At 36.6% G+C, this 16,022-nt stretch overlaps 1 protein-coding gene across 6 annotated transcripts in view; it reads left to right on the forward strand.

Moving 5' to 3' along the window:
• Nucleotides 1-16,022, forward strand: part of LOC117215733 (hemicentin-1) — a 110,257-nt gene that overhangs the window by 37,809 nt on the left and 56,426 nt on the right. Inside the window, exon 1 of one of the 6 annotated variants that reach the window (XM_033462164.1) lies at nucleotides 11,692-11,710. The exons of the other annotated variants lie outside the window; for them this stretch is intronic. The gene's annotated coding sequence lies outside the window, so the exon portion shown is untranslated. Of the gene's footprint in view, nucleotides 1-11,691; nucleotides 11,711-16,022 lie in introns of those variants that run through there. 6 annotated transcript variants of the gene reach the window in all.

Raw genomic sequence — 16,022 nt, forward strand, 5'->3', positions numbered from 1 at the left:
ATATATGTACACAATAATATATTTTAACATCTCGAATCCTACAGATCTTTCTATGAAAATTCATCTTTACGCACAATTTTGTTAAATTAAAAGTTTCGTCACTTTCCCTCATACGCGTATAATTTAACGCGAAAATGTTTCACAGCCCCCAGTTATAAAGAGTTAAGCGATTCGTTAATTAGATAAATTAAATTAATTAATATCGAAACAATATGTAAAACGGTAAACGGTATGAACCGTCATATGCATTCGTTAAATGTAAGAAGTCTGTTTGACGATTATTTATTACGCTTAAGTTTGTCGTGTCAATAACTGTTCTTGATATTTTCAATGTATTGTTTCAAACGTAGGCTGATTAAACGGACGTTGAAATAAAGAACGTTCACGGTACGCTTGTACCCTAGCTAATATTTAGAAATTGTATGAATAATGAACCACCATGGAATACGTATTAGTATCCTATTTCGAAGCTACCCGATATTCCCCGTTAAACTAACGTTGTACCCGATCAGGCAAGAAGATAGACTCGATTAGCGAGATGGACTCGGTCTGATCGAGGTAACATGCATGCTGAATCATTAATTTTTACGTCAATTTTTTATACGTTCACGGTTTAGTTAATTTCCAACCAATTTAGCAAGTGTTAAAAGGCATATATATAGCCGGAGAAGTTTAAAAATTGACAATTTTTAAAAACGATAAATCTAAATTTTTATATTAATCTTCTTATTGAGTGAAATTTTTCGTGATATATTGTTGAAAAACAAAAGAATATCGAATGTATTTAACCATGCTAATCTCCTTGCTTCATCTTTATGTTTTAATAATATCTATCGAAATATAATATCGATTTCGGATCGTATAAACTCAAACAGAACAGTAGGATTAAAAAGCTATTTCTGTATTGGTTTAGAGATGAAAGAAGAAAGAGAGAGTTTTTTTATATCAAATTCAATTTAATTTATAATAATTCGTAATCGTTACTTAAAATACAAAATTGAAAGCGAGTTTACATTCGAAATGTTTTAAAGTACAATAAATCCGGTCTATCTTTAAATCCTGTATCCTTTATATCTTTAAATCCTGTATTATACTATATAAAAAAAAAACAATGAAACTTCTCATAATTCAGTTATTTGGATTTACAAGTAATATTTCTGTATTTACTCATCGCTATATAACTGTTACTAAATATATATTTTCTCCATCGAAACTGTAGATATTTCTAAAAGTAACAATATTGCTGAAGAAATATTGAAGTCAGCTTACATAAGCAAAACACAATCGTAAAAATTAATAGGTTAAAGACGTATTAAACCCATAAATAACTCATCCGTGAGGAAAGCTTGACTTTTTATTTCATTGTTATATACAATCTAGTGGAGGACTTTGGTAAATCGTAATAAATGCATTAAGTTAACTTTTATATAATATAAGGATTTCATACCAATTAAAGTCTAGAAAGATTACACGTCTGTGTAGTAGGAAAAATACAGATGTCCCTATTAACCTCTGTTTGCATATCACGTAAACTGTAGATATTACAGTTAGATAACAGATGCGTTACCCTGAATCTACTTGGAATTCTCGAAAATTAACCTGCTATTGATTATCAGTTGAGGAACCCTTAATCAAGCTCAAGTACACGTTCGATTCAGATGTCCAAGAATCTCAGTTTATGGTGTTCTCCTCTAACAGATTAACATCTAAACTCATCGAACAGTTTAACTATAACGGGATAGAACACACGATTTTATAAAAAGTGTGATTGATCGGTCGTTGTACTAACTCGCGAGAGAGTAAAATGGATATAGTACAAGTAGAAGCAGACGGGTTACGTCAGACACGAAGCGCGAGAAATTAGTAGTAAAGGATGCATAGTACAGGCAATGCTCGTTTCACATGACAAGTATGTTTAAACGTAGCATCTATAAATCTCCATTATACTGTATATTATAACCGAGAAACAGCGAGTCGATATTCCTTTCATATCGTTAATGCGAAAATCACGGGCTTATATACGACCGCGTTTATTCACCCAGGATTTTGCTCTTTCACCCTCTTTCATCCACCTCCCCCCTCGCCTTCTTTTCTTTTCCTCCGTTGGAAGCCAGTTACTCCTTATTTCTTTTACGGGAAGGAAAAACACCGTTATTCATTAGTTCTTTTCCTCTTTCCCGTTTTAATAATATTCCACGTTTCCTTTGTCCATCTATCAATTTCCACGCTTATCTTTGTTTCCCCCTCTCCGTTTCACCGCTATATCTATGATACTGCTACGTTGCTTCCTTTTATGAATCTGTGGAGTATGCGATTTCTTGCGAACGATATACTAACCGAAAGCTTGTATTTCATTTCATCGTCTACTTGTATCTATATATACTCTTATTACTGCTGATATATATTTCTCTTGGATGACCGAAATATGACAGCAGTTTCCCCCATTCTCTGTTAGTCCCGATTTCTACCGGTTACCGTCACTTTTTCTTCCCCCTCCTTAGAGTTTCTACGGCCTATGAAGCTTCTTGTTTTTCGACGAGGTAAACTTCAATCGCCGATACTCGTTCCGTGCACGAAACGATTTGCGGAGTCAGATAAACGTCCCGCGAACAATGCCCGTCGTAAATCATGTCCTTCCGAATATATTGATGCACTCGATGGCGCTGGATGAGAAAGTGGATGAAAGTGGATCGGCCACGAGCTTTTCAGAAACGGTTCTCTTCACTCTTGATTCACGGTTCGCTTTTCACCTCCCTCTGCTGCTTATCCGGCTCCCTTTTCTGTCCCGGTCTTCCTTTTTCTCTCTCTCTTCCTCTCTCTTTCTCTTCCACCCCTTCCTCTTCCCAGCCAGACTCGATTAATCCTCTATACCAGCCTCAGTTCGTCGCACTCTGATTCTCCTACTTCTCTTCCGTTCCTCTATCACTCGATCGTTTTTGAAAGCACGTCACTCTTTTCGGCCTGCGGAACACGCGACGGCAACAACGACGATGACGACGAGTTTCATCGATGCGTTAATTACTCGTCTATTATGAATGAAACAGCATCACGAATGAAGGGAAACCGTCGATGCAAAATCATATTTCAGAAGGGGGAAGGGTGCAGGCAATGCGACGACGAAAAGGGTGCGATACGAATAGGGTGCGAAGGGAACGAGATATATCGATGGAAAACGATTAATATCCATCGGCTCGGCGGTATATACGGAGGTGCACATGGGGTGAATCTATAGCTCTTGGATATGGCGAGCGCAAATGTGTCTGCAAACACTTGAATCCTGCATAAATAAGCACAATTCGTGACCGATTGTAAATTCGTATCTTAACGGGCCTGGGAATATCCGAACTGGCAAAGGGAGCCTGGTAAATGGAAATTTTGCGAAACTACCTCGAAATCAGGTTTTTCCGCGGGGTTGTATTTGGGAAAAATTATATAATATAATCGTGAAGTTTCTCCAGGGATTTTATATAAATTCCGGAATTTAGATAGGATTTGAGAGATTTAAAAATTTTGATAATTTGACGCGTTCGTTAGCATAATTGGTTAAAGTAAAATATTTACTATGTACCGTGTTTTCTTTTTTCTATATTTTTGTACAATATACTGAAGAGTAATACACCTTTAACTAAAGTACATTCTCGGACAGCCATGCATCTCACGTTCTAACGAAAATCTCAAATACTGCTCGAAACAATTTTGTTTCACGCTATAACTACCAAATGGAAACGATGATTTATAACTTTCTTTACAATTACCAAAGACACGTAACCAAGTTTCGGTAAAATTAACACTTTGTTGTAATCGGAACGTGGTTGTATAATTTATTTTATTCTCATCGTACCATTTTAAAAGTGTGCTCTGTGTCAGAAGTCCTATAGGCATTCACGTGCTGTTGTCCGTTCGGTGGACGTCCATTCTGCAAATGTCTGTATTATGAATGCGTACAAACGTCTACTCTTTCAAGCACACATATGTACGCGGGCATCGTGTACCGAAGATAATGCACGCGTGACGTGTTTGAAACAATGTCCTCGCGCGAAATGGACACGCACGCACCAGTTCTCGATACCACTTTTTCTATTCGCCACGATCCGCGAACTTTTCTTTTCTTTTTATAAAAAGGAAAAAAGAATAGTTGTCTGAAAGTTATCTGCTCAAATAATGCGCGACGTATCGAGCCCGATCTTTTAATTTAACAGAGCAGGGGGAAAAAACGAAACATGATAATATGTAATACATTAATAGCTGATGACACAATATTATGTTTTTTCGTAGTCACAGTATGAACAGGTTTCTCATGCATAATAATTTGCCAATTAATAATAATAGCAATTAGTAGGTCACGAAATACAGATTATGGATTACTAATATCTCGCTATTTTACAACATTTCATCAAATAGGACAATTGGGGAATTTACAACTTGTACAATTTATTTGTATAATTTCCTTTGCTTTATTACCAAATTTGTTGATATTAAATAACGGTATTTATGAATGCTGGCATCCTATAAGTCGTGACATTTTATTAACAATACTAGTTAAATTATGTACGACAGGGGATTGGTGGACCAATTGTCGGTTGAGTATAAGGAAAAATCAATACCTTGTATTTATTTGTACCTACAAATCGGGTCACTCCATAGCTAAATAAAAATTTCTATAATTATAGAGTTAAAAAATTAGAGCAGACAGACCACATTCAATCATAAATAGAACTAAATAAATAGAACCCAAATAGAAATATCCATCCTTCAGCTTACAAATTGCAACGAATATTTTAAATATTTTGTATATTGTTGCACTTTATACAGAGTTTCCTACAAATACATAATGATCCGCGGTTTAAGTGACAATAAATGACGCAGAGGATACGATATTTGAGAACGAATTCTCCAAATTCTTATCTTAATCGCAGAAAATTACGACCTTTTGTCATGAGATTTCGATCAAGTTATCAGCCACGAATGTTGTAACAGAAATGAAAGTATCTTTTGACGTAACACGTAATTAAATGACACTTGAGCAACCATGAACGACAAGTCGGAAACAAAAACTGAACGTCTAGTTCCGGTGCTCGACATACGGAAATACAGATTTAATTCCGTGCGCGCGCTGAACTCTCGTAACGCCATGGAACAAACTCCAGTAATTAATATTAAACCCGTTGCACGACCAATCGGTGATCGTCGATTACTACCCCGCCCATCAATTAAATACTGCCGGCATTTTAAACGGAATCCGCGTACGATGCTGTCGCTAACCGCCCACACTCGCTCGCCCGCACGCATACACGTCCGTTTGTGTCCTCTCCGCTCGAAACCCCGACCACAGGTAACTTGTGTTTCCGTACCGCGTACACGTTAACCGTTTCCGGTCCCGCCGTTGCATTCTGCAAGTTTATTCTATCGCAAAAATAGTTTTTGGAATATCGATCACGTTCTCTAGCTGATAATCGAACAGGATTACGTATATTAGGATAGAACAAAAAGATCAAAATTGTGCGATTATTTTCAAATATTTGACAAAATCTTGCCTCTACTCTTGGAAGAGTAGTCTGGAGATCAAAGATGCAAAGGCCAGTTGCTGTCAAACGAATCTCTAAGGTGCCGTTAGGTTTCTTTGGAAACAAAAAAAGTAATTTAAGGTAAATGAATGTCATTAAAATTTGTCGTCTATCATATCCTAATTAATTACTTGCGACATTTCAAGTCTTAAAATCGAAGGACCTTTGATATCTAGCTACCATCGATTACCAATATAATATAATGCAATATGATCGAGATGAATAGATGGAAGATGCTGTACATAGTCTAGTTAAAAAATAAAAATATCGATTCTTTTTTTAACTACCTTTGCACTACGCATTACGTTTTATTTTGATTTCATTGACACGAGTTTTGTAATTTTGTCATCGTATTCATCTAGCATGAAATTGGTGTGCAAACGGTATCTAACAATTGTTGACTTCATTTCCAACGTTATGCGTTTAATTATATAAATATTGATATTTAATTTTTCTCCATTACTCCTCTGATCCATATTTTGATAAATATGATCACTGTTCCAATTAATACATAGGTAACCTTGTTGCTTTTCCGACAAACCGTGTATTTCGTGTTTATTCGCGTGTATTGGCGATACAGAAACGATGGCGGGACGATCGAATTTGCCCGGGAAATCACTCAGCGTGAGAAGGTGTTTTCCCCAGAAAAAATCTATCCGGTGTTCAGGCTGAAATATTATTACACGGCTCATGTACACGAAACTCGGGACGTCACGTATAATTGAGTTTCTAATCTCCCGCTATTAATCCTACCCCACCGGAAGGCATGTAGCTGAAATCGGTCGGTTGACGGAAATAAATCACCGACGTTACATCACGATCACCGGCTCCCTATAATTTTACTCTCCACTTATCGTATGTCTCAATATTGAGCCCTGAGCATAAAACACTCGGGGTTCTTCTTCATCTTTTTCCCCCTTCCTTTCTCGTCCACGTTAACTTACGGTGAAATTCCAACAGAGATCACCGGTCGTTAACTTTAAAAGACACGATAAAGACGTGGTTAAAGCCATCATAACGCTACGTGACTTGGAAGTTGCATAGTATTCGTACTTGTTCATTTTTCTTTTATTCGTGTTAGACTATTTTTTAAATTTCGTTTTACTTTGTTCTTGGAAGATTGCTATTAATTACATCTTTTTTCTCTCTTTCTCTCTTAAAGAAATCAAGGTTGAAGGAAATACTCGACGATTAGTAGTTATAACGTGCAAGATTTAGATCCAGAGACTGAGATTTATTATACGAAGAAGTTTGGAAGTTAAACATCGTTGGAGTTCTATACTATTATATGGCGGTTACATTCCACCACAGTAACTTATACAATATTCTATTCATATTTCCGTAATTTTATCTTGTTTCAATATTTCTTCCTTTTACAAAAATCCAAAGTCTGCCTTTAGAAAGGTTAAAAACGTAATGAGTGAATAATTATGGCATACAAGTTATACATTCACGAATTCAAATTTACTAGTTAGAGAAGTTTGGAAGATAAACGCCACTAAAATTATACACTATTATATAGTTTAAAATTCTATTTTACTTTATTCTTTAGTTCTTTATAACCTTCTTTCTTGTATGACGAGACTAAATTCTAACTATAGTGAGACCAAAGGAAATATTCAACGAACAGTTTTAACGTGCAAGATCTAGATGACGAAGTCGGTTTATTACTTGGCTTGGAAGTTAAGCGTCAGTGAACTTACATTCTATTACATATGTAATAGTTACACGCTATAAGAACTTACACAGTATTATATTTAAAAAATTGTATTCTACTCCATTCTTATAGAACTGTGATTAATTATAATTTTCTTGCTCTCATGAATCTAGCTACAGCCATGTTAAACAGAGTAAATACTCTGTGATTAATAGGCACAACGTGCAAGCTTTATACGCGAAACTCAAATTTATTATTTATGAAGGTTTGTAATTTAAATACATAGCACTTACACACTATTATCAGATACAGTAGTTACATGCCATTATATCTATGTTCATTTTATATTTTATTTTCTTTTATTCTTATTCGAATTGTAATTAATTACAATCCTTTATCTATCACAAAAAGAAGAATAAATTCTGTCTACAGAGGATATTAATGTTATAACGTGCACTGCTTTCAATGTACAAACTCGGAATCATGATTTAGAATTTAAAAAGTAAATGGACTATTTCTCGATATTAAACTTGGCCAAAGGTACATTGTATATTGTACGTAGTTGGAACATTTTCGAATGTGACAAACGACAATGCCAAAACTCGACGAGCAGCGTTTGAACAGTCGAACGAAAGACGAATCATTGCAAAGCGAAGCAAACGTTTCAAGTGATATTTTACAGAGGAGAAACCCGTACAAGGACGTTTCACGCTGGTTTCGCGTTTTGTGAAAACCATTGCTTGCATGTACCTACACGTTACGCCGTTGACTATTAATCACAGCACGAATCGAGGTGCGGTACGCACAACCGTCATTCAAGCTTTCAGCCGATTTTCACTTGGATGAATATCGCTTTGAACTCGTGCTATTCTGTGTCTCCTGACATTCGCCGATCAGACAAGCACATCAAAAATATTGATACGCCGCAATTTATCCAAATTCGATCGTATACCATTCAGAGACAATACTAATACAACAATAATGATGGTTGCGCTCTTAAGCTTCAAACGTGAATTCTCATCTATTTTCAAACATATCGTTATCAAAAATTTGAAATATCGTTAACAATTTTATACGATGCACATTGTATTTCCAAATATATACAGTATCAGAGAATTATTGATTAATACAACGAAAGGTGGCATAGAATTGTGAAAGGAATATTTTCTGTTTAGAAAACACGAGACTAATTTCGCTGTAACTTTTTTTTTTAGTTAGAAAAATTTAAAAAGACAGGTCTCGAGCGCTCGTTAACGAACAACCCGGCAGACGTCGACCCTTTTCCATCAAGCTTCAGTAGAGTTTCGAGTGAGAAACTCCTCGAATTTAAATGTGAGGATGAAGTAGCATAGTCTCTGTATCAAGCACAATGCAGTTTGTGACACAGAATTTTACGGAAACACAACGTAACCGGGCAGTGTTTGATGGATCGAAATCGTAAACGCTGTAATAAATACAATTATGTACAAATACTTTTTATAACCACTGTATATTTTGGAATTTATTTCATAGTTTACTGATGTGATCATGATAGTAGTAGCATTATGTCATATGTCGTACAAACTTTTTCTCCGAAAACAGTTTGTCGTGTACACAGAAGTGTTGAATCACTATACATTTATCAAATAGAAAGTATTCCTTTTACTGTCCTTTATGATTATGTACTTATTTGATGTCATCAAACATTTTATATCAAAAAATTCAAAAGAACTTTATAATGAATAAGTCAGTAAGTTGTTTAACCAACAGTTCTTTTCACTGAACCTTTTCTTGAAATCTCTTTAATTTAATACACGTCGACTACGTGTGTTCTATCGAATATCTTTTGTCGAGTCTTTTTTTTTTTTTAAAGAAACGTACACAAGTAACATATCGCACTTTAATAATTTCTGTAATTCCCCGCTAACGCGCCTGTTGTGGCAAACGTGTCGCCAGCAATAAGCACCTCGTTGACGCCAGAACACGTAATGGTACAGTCGCGTTCTCGTATCATCAGAGAACAATGCTTGTTTACTTGTATACGTGGCTAATCTAATAGTTGGTCTTATCACCGCTCGTTTAAATTTGCATTAATCCCTTTCTCGTTTCCATTCTTGCAGACAATATAAATTAAACTTCTTTGTTGTCCTGTTTTTTTTTTGTTGCCTCTCATCTACCGTATCTGTGTTTCCCTTTTCAACGAGGAAATCGCCTAACGCACGAAACTACGATTTGCAAACAGTAAACGTTGATTCCTTTGTTGGACGTCGTTCCATTGTTCCGTTAAATCGCCGCTAATCACGGGTGCATTACAAAATTGCGTTGATTAATAATTAACGATGATTTCGCTCCGCACGTAATCGAGTTTCTCCAAATAATATAGATTCGTTTCCGTTCGTCCAGCAATCCATCGTTACGAGCGTAATTAAAAGCGTGGAAACGGTGCGATCAAGCGTTCCCTTTATCATTATAATTTCTCTTAATTCCGTTTTAACGATCTTTTGCTCGTCGATCGATGGCCAATGGATACTCTAGCCGACGTTTGAACACGCTCACGATTATCGGGGTAAACATGTAAAAAGCCAGGGTAAAGCCATATAGTTGGTATATCACTCTTGTCTCTATAATTAATTCAAAAGGACGACTGCCGCGTGGCAATTATTTACTGATTCACGAAAATATTTGACCACTTACCCTAGAAAATGTACATGTCCATATCGTATGTTATATATAAGACATTTAGAAATTTCAATCGCATTATAACGACGTCTCATTATAGTTTCCACTGCCTTGATTATATCGGTTAAATTTGTAACAAGTCTAGCTATATATATGAAGAGTAAATGTCGGAACGTTCGCATTCTATTTTTGTTATTTTATGATCGTTACGAAAGAATTTAGTGCGTACAATTCTTATTATAGCATAAAAAGTTATAGAAGATGAAATATAGAATTTTGTACGAGTTACACGTACAATCCTGTTCCCACCTGCTGATACGAAAGACAATACGTGCAACTGTTTATCTGTAATTAGCCTAATGGCCGTGGCCGTGTCGTTTCGAAAGGATGATAGTGATAGTCCTCGAACTAAACCTGCGCTTCTCTGTGCTCGCCGTCTAAGCGATACCAGTGCGGAGATAAGAGCATCGATAGACCGTGTACGATGCACAAACTGCCAGCGATGCTCGAGATTCCTGTCAACGGTGATTCATTTCGTCTAACGTGAGAACATCGATTTCTCTAATGCCTTCCCGACGTATATTTGTTAGAAGCAGCGCGAGCTAAGACTTGGCGTTAATTACTCGAAATAATCGCTTTAGATGGTGGCGTGTTATCAAGCGTTGAAAAAATGTCACAACGTAAGAGAAACTTCGATTTACTTACTCAAGCGTCGAAGAATATGAGGAGAATTCTTGGTTAGAGAGCGGATTATTTGCGTTTAATCTAGGGTGGGATTTTCTTGAATCTCCTCTGTGATTACGTTCTTGTTCTTTGCTGGCCGTTGCAAAAGATAGATTGTAAAAGAAAGAGAAGGATAAAAATTGGAAGTAACGACTGCGGTAATTACGTTCCATTTGTTCGATGTAACTTTGTGAATGTCTGTATAGAGTTTCAAAATGGTTGAGTTGATATCGTGTAAGCAAAAATGAAAAGAAAGAACAAAATTTTCTCATTCAGGGCTTTGTTTCCGAGAGAATCGAGTCTGAAAATTCGTCGTGCACACACACACTCGAATAACTTTCGGTCGAACGGGTTCAGCGTGGCTGTCAATATCTGGATTTTCTCGAAAACGAAACCTCAAAGGAAAAAAATTGTATTCTACGTTCTCGACTTGTTTTTACTTTTAGAATAACCTGCTGTTACAATAATAAGTCTTATTCAGTCAGGAGTTGACCAAGTGAACGTATACTCTTCAAACTCAATTTTATTGAAAACAAGGCCTCAAGCGAAAGAGTTTTGTTCCTTTTATTTGTATTTGTTTTTGCATATAGAATTCATCCATCCTGAAACACCATACAGTATAGAAGGCAAATATCTGAAAAAGTAATAAATCTAAAAGTGTGTGAACTGTAAGTTTCAAAGATTTTTATATGAAAATTTATATTTCCCTGTCGTATCGAATATAAATTGAAAAAAAACAAGAGAATAATGTAAAGACGAGAAACGTAAAAATATAGGCGAGTTTCGTTCCTAACGTGATTCACAAGAAACGACCAAACTCTTTGGCCCTTGCTACACAGCATAAACACATTTCATCTATCCTTGAAAGGTCTTAGCCAGTATTCCGTTGCTCAGCGTTCAGACGATAGCCATATTGGTATTCCTTTTCAGAGCGTGCTTCGAACACCTGAGTACAAAGCAGCCACTTTGCAATAGTTCAACCCTGACGCCCGTACATTTCTCCGGCTACCATTGCGCATACTTTGTGTTTTAGCTTGGATTCACACAGTGCCGCGAGTTGCTTGCAACAACCTTACAGGGCAAACAACAAAACCCCAGATCCGCACAGGTACTTTAATAAATGTACTTTTATTCGCTCGGAGCATTTCAAACATATCCTGTAGTATAATTGTATTATTATTATTAGATTGCTGCAGATGAAATTTTTTTTTTTTTTTTTAACAAAACTTTAAGCCATTACGTTGGTAATCTTCCGAAGTTGATAGGTTTTTGATTTAAAGGTGATAGGTCACCTTTTTACCTGTCATTTTATCTCTCTCAGTAATAAATTATATCATTTTAAAATGTGCAAAGACTAAAACAATTTTAATGGAAATTGATTTTTCTTCGTTAATTTAAAAATCCATGATTATAGAAGCTTTTGATTAAGGCTGACCTAATTAATAAGTTTTAGCACATTGTTTCTTTAAAACATCGTATACTTAGTGAAAATAATTTCTATATCATTCAATATACTTGCCCGACAAAAAATCTTAGCGAGCTTTAGCAAAGCTTAACTAACCTATTAAGAACGATGCAGTAAAGTACTACATGAAAGCTACGTAGAAATCTATTTAAAAACAGAGGAGAGAAAGATGTTAGGAAAATACATTGTACTGACTTTCATAACCGCAGCGTTAAGCACCAAGTACCATAAATTGACTGAGAAAAACGGAATTGCCAATAAAACGTTGGGTTATTAGAAAGTTCCTAGTAGATGAACTAGGATCTCAACTAAATGGTATAACGCAAATAATAAAATGTCTATCTGCATATCTGCAATAACATCGATATTATATTCCTTAGAGATTTCCTTGCAGCTTTCCGTTCACTCAAAAGAGCACTTGTATCGTTGACCTGAAACAGCGCAGAGTTCGCGTGGCCCGTTGCGTGAAATCAATACCGCAGGCGCACGCAAGTGTTTGCCTCTTCCCTTTTTTCTCTTTTTTCCCTACTCTTGCCTTGGATTCTCCGCGATTTTCAACCACTTTGCTTCCAGTTACGCCTTTCGTATAACCCACGAATACCATTAAATTAAATACACGGGAGTTCGGTGGTGGCACGGTCATTATTGCCGGTTCGATTGATCGCCGAGAATCACAATAAATGGAAAGAGGATAAAGGGGCTATTGTGCCCTTCCTTTCGACTCCACGTCAAATGACTACAATTCGGCGGATCAATTTGCGTAATTGAATTTACCTTACGCTTTTCAAAACGATTCCAAATGCCGATGTAGTTATTATTGTGCACTTTAAGTATGCTGGATCGATTTTACTCTTCAGAATTCGCGTTTGATGTTTCTTTGATAATATAATAACTCGCGCCCGACTTTCACGTAGACTCGTACAATAAGTAATACCGATATAATCTTCTATTTATAACTGATATAATTTCTAATGTTCGTGTATATTGTTGTAGCAACACGAAACGAGTAACCGTGTCGAAAATTGCTGACGGTTGATGACAGCTTGTTTGATAATGTAGAATAAATTTTTATTAATTCTTTCGTTTCCCGATTAGAATTTTCAACACTTGCCTACACTTTGTATGATAGTTTCTCGATCGTGACTATTTTATTGATTTTCACACAAAGACCAGACTACCTCGATGAGGCTATGTAATCTCTAATTAGTAGATTGCGGATGTTCTCGCATTTATGGGAAATTAAATTTTTACAACTACATTTCCTCCAAAATGAGATAAATGTGAAATTTACGAGCGACATACTTTAATAATTAAAACAATGTGTTTTAATATATAAGATTTCTCTATCAGATTACTATCGTTTGACTTTATCCATGGTTCTCCGAAATTAAAGATTTTATCGGTTGCGCCACTTTTCCTCCGTGAATTCCTCGTACAAAATTCCTTATAAATTGTCCCTGTTGCTTTATTAAACCAACAAATAACGTACGATATCGTTAATTTAAAGCAACGAGAGAACTTCGATTATTTCTTCGAATTAAATGGAATTTCACTATATCCAGAGTATTCGCCACAGAAACCACCGGAACTATTTTCTCAACCATCCTATCGCACGTTTACAATTTACGAAGAAGACAAGGAACAGTATAACAACCTGAATATACCGTATGCAAGCGAGTTTAACTAATTCATTAGGTTTCACCGTGGAAGGATTCGAAATCCGGGGCCATCGGCAATTGCGGACGAAACTTGCCCTGGGATTTTCACGGAGAAACATCGGTCACGGTGTCTGTAAACAGACCAGAACACACAGAACCGGGAGGAAGCGGGATAGATAGACAGATATAGAAGGCGACAGAGAACAAGGGAAACTTGCAGTGGACTAGCTGCGAAAATACTCGGATTTATCCAACAGCCAGAGCATATCAAACTGTAAAGCAAACTCCTTTGTGTCTTCGTATAATCGCGAAACTTTCGTTTCAATGGACCCGCTGAAAAACGCAGCCGAACGATCTATATCTGCGTGGCAGATATCGTCCCTTTTTTTTCGCCTGAGTTTTTACAATCCGATATATGTTACGCTCAAAATCGACCTGCCTTTCTCTTTTATTTTCGCTTTTTCTCCCTATATGTCGGTGGTCTGAATCTACATCGTGGTCGCAAACAGGTCATAGAAGCAAAGTCAGAGAGGTTCTACGACTCGAAACAAGACGAAAATCATGGATAACAGAGTTACGTCGGAAGCTTCGTTTTCGAGGAAATCAAGTTTCGAAGGCTGTCAAGTATACGTGTGTATAATTCGCGTCAAGACAGAAAGTAAACAATTGAGAGAAATTTATTCTGCGTGCGAAAATAAGTGGAGAATGTAGAACGAAATTTGTTCGTTTAAAGCCTGGTTTTAGGGAAATAAAATTTGCACGTGTTTAGTCAAGAATTAGCCCGGTACGCGCGTACTCGGCAAATTTTCAAATTCAATTTTCTCGAAAGCGAGACTTCAAGCGACACAAATTTTGTTCCGCATTTTCGACGTTGTGTGTTTCCGTCGCTAGAATAACCGCCAGTTATCCATTCCTGTTCAGCTGAGAATTAGTCAAATACATATACGTTAACTCACGAAAGTATTTGTACATTCACCATATAAAACTTTTATACAACAAACATATAAAACATTATACAACATTTTCAACTTTCATTGACACTGAAACTTAAAATGTATACGCAGGTTAAACGATTATTACATTGAACGTATGTTTAGAAAAAAAGTGTATTACACAACATGAATAGCTAGAGATATTCCCGTAGAATGTTGAGATATATTAATATAACGAACGATTAAACCTCAAGCTTAAATATTTTGATGACTTCCACGAAATGTATACTTGCACCGAATATCTTGTAACCTCAGGGTTGTTTCAAACTTTGCCAACGTAATCAATAATCGCGATAGTCGGATCTCATTACGGTGCTAATGAAATTTCGAACTGTTTCGTACAACATACATGACATATTCGTAAAGGTCTGACCACAAGTGTACAAATACTTTCTTAAGTCACTGCGTTTCGTTATTTATCCATCACGGATTTTTATCCACTTAAGAAAGTACGAATTTGGAAAAAATGCATATTAAAATATAAAAAAATATATAAAATATGCAAAGTAATTATATCCTCGAAAATATGAATTATTATAAAAATATTAAATATGAAAATATTAATTCTCGTATTCGAATATAGATCGCTTTATATGTATTCGTAATCGAATTTTGTCAAATTTCAATATCCTTCTAACTAAAATAACTCTGCTATGAATTTAGAAGCACGATGTACACGCAGACCGAAAGTATCGTAGAACGAACGGTGACCCCGGAACCTAGCTTCCTCGATGTCATAATTCACCTGCACTTTTACCGGCTGGACGATACCAGTCGAAAAAGTTGCACACCTGCGCTTGGCACCGCGACAATACATCCTCGATGCACACAGGTTCTCTTGTGTTCGCGAGCGTTGGTGACACTGTTGGCGGGCTGGTCGCGTGTGACTTCAGGGACGTGTGTGTTTGGCGTGCCACAAAGGAAATATTGTCTACGTGGCAAACGCAGGTGTGTCCGAGCCTTCGCCGCCAGGCAATACACCTCGACGTTGCGCCGCGATCGCGATGTTTGATCGATCCTGACCATTGAAAACGAAAGAGTCGCGTGACATCGAGCGTCTGGCGTGACGTTGCGACCGACCGACGAACCGCCCGATATTAACGCGACTGTTGAGCCTCCATGCTCCGGATGTTTAATCGGGAACCTGGCTACGATCGTCAGATGATCCGACTAAAATAACCAAGGAACAAATAGTTCGATTTCTGAAAGATGGTCATTTAGGATGAGAAAATAAGGATGTTCAGTCGATAGCGGACCGGCATTGTAAAAATAGCGTTATATTTTTCCTGTATGTTTATTTTCGTC

The sequence above is a fragment of the Bombus bifarius genome, unplaced genomic scaffold, assembly GCF_011952205.1.
Source record: "Bombus bifarius isolate JDL3187 unplaced genomic scaffold, Bbif_JDL3187 scf7180000009790, whole genome shotgun sequence".
In the NCBI taxonomy this organism is placed as follows: domain Eukaryota; kingdom Metazoa; phylum Arthropoda; class Insecta; order Hymenoptera; family Apidae; genus Bombus; species Bombus bifarius.